At 55.9% G+C, this 1083-nt stretch overlaps 1 long non-coding RNA gene across 1 annotated transcript in view; it reads left to right on the top strand.

The window, feature by feature from the left end:
- Nucleotides 1-564, top strand: part of LOC109310522 — a 14298-nt gene extending 13734 nt beyond the window's left edge. The window contains exon 3 of the long non-coding RNA XR_002101235.1: nt 534-564. This is a non-coding gene — a long non-coding RNA (uncharacterized LOC109310522). The remainder of the gene's footprint in view (nt 1-533) is intronic.
- The last annotated feature ends 519 nt before the right edge of the window (nt 565-1083 follow it).

Genomic DNA, 1083 nt, shown 5'->3' on the forward strand with positions numbered 1-1083 from the left:
GCTTCCAGGGGAAGTGGTGCAGGCTCCTAGCCTGGGGATTTTTAAAAGGAAGTTAGATGAGCACCTTGCCAGGGTCATCTGACCCCGGTGCTCTTTCCTGCCAAGGCAGGGGGTCGGACTAGATGATCTACCTAGATCCCTTCCGACTCTAGCTACTATGAAACTGATTGCATAATAGGGGTGAGTGTATGTATGGTAGGGTGTAGGGTGTGTATGTGAGCGGGTGTGCAGAGTTTATGAAGGAGTGTGGCTGTGAGTGCAGGGTATAAGGTATGTTGGGGGTATTGGTATGTGTAAATGTGGGAGGAGGAGAGATGTGGAGACTTCCCCACACAGTGCACGGACAGCCTCCACCACCAGCGGCAGTAGAGCAGGTAGTGGGCCCTCGAGGTACTCATGGTTTATGTAGGCGCAGCCACCCACTGGCATGGAGCCCTGGCCAGTTCTGGGAATTACTTGTGGTGGCAAGGAGCAGAGCCAAGCCAGCAGGGCTCATGTGCAGCTACTGGGACTCACATGGCATTCTGGGGAAGCCCTGTGCAATGGAGCCAGTGGTCTTTCCTGCTTCCTGCTGCCACATGCAGCTCATGGGATTCCATTAGAAGTGGTGGGGAGCTCTCTGCTTCCCATTGGAGACCTATGAGGTGCACATAGTGGCAGAAAGTTGGAAAGGCTGCCAGCTGCATTACATGGGGCTTCCCCCTGCTGGTGCACAAGTCCCAGGAGCTGCACATGAGCCATAGGGAGCTCGGCATGATATAGATGGGCCACATAGTCCTTCCCCTTGCCACCTTGTGCAGCATCTGGAACTGACTGGAGCCATGTGCCTAGCAGCAGCTGCATCTGCATCTGCATGTACCATTAGCACCCTGAGGTCCTGCTGTTACTGCCACCACTGGTGGCAGGGGCTGTGCACATCCTCCACCCTCCCTCACACCTCACAAAAACCCATACCCTGCCCACTCAAGACCTATGCTTTCACTGCCCTGCTGGGCACAGGCCCTGAGCTCCATGCTCCTGGCAGTCCCAGCCCCAGTCCCACAATCTGCACTCCTGTCTAGCTGCAACTTCCCTACCTGCTGC

The sequence above is a fragment of the Crocodylus porosus genome, unplaced genomic scaffold (genome assembly GCF_001723895.1).
Source record: "Crocodylus porosus isolate Cpor-Errol unplaced genomic scaffold, CroPor_comp1, whole genome shotgun sequence".
In the NCBI taxonomy this organism is placed as follows: Eukaryota; Metazoa; Chordata; order Crocodylia; family Crocodylidae; genus Crocodylus; species Crocodylus porosus.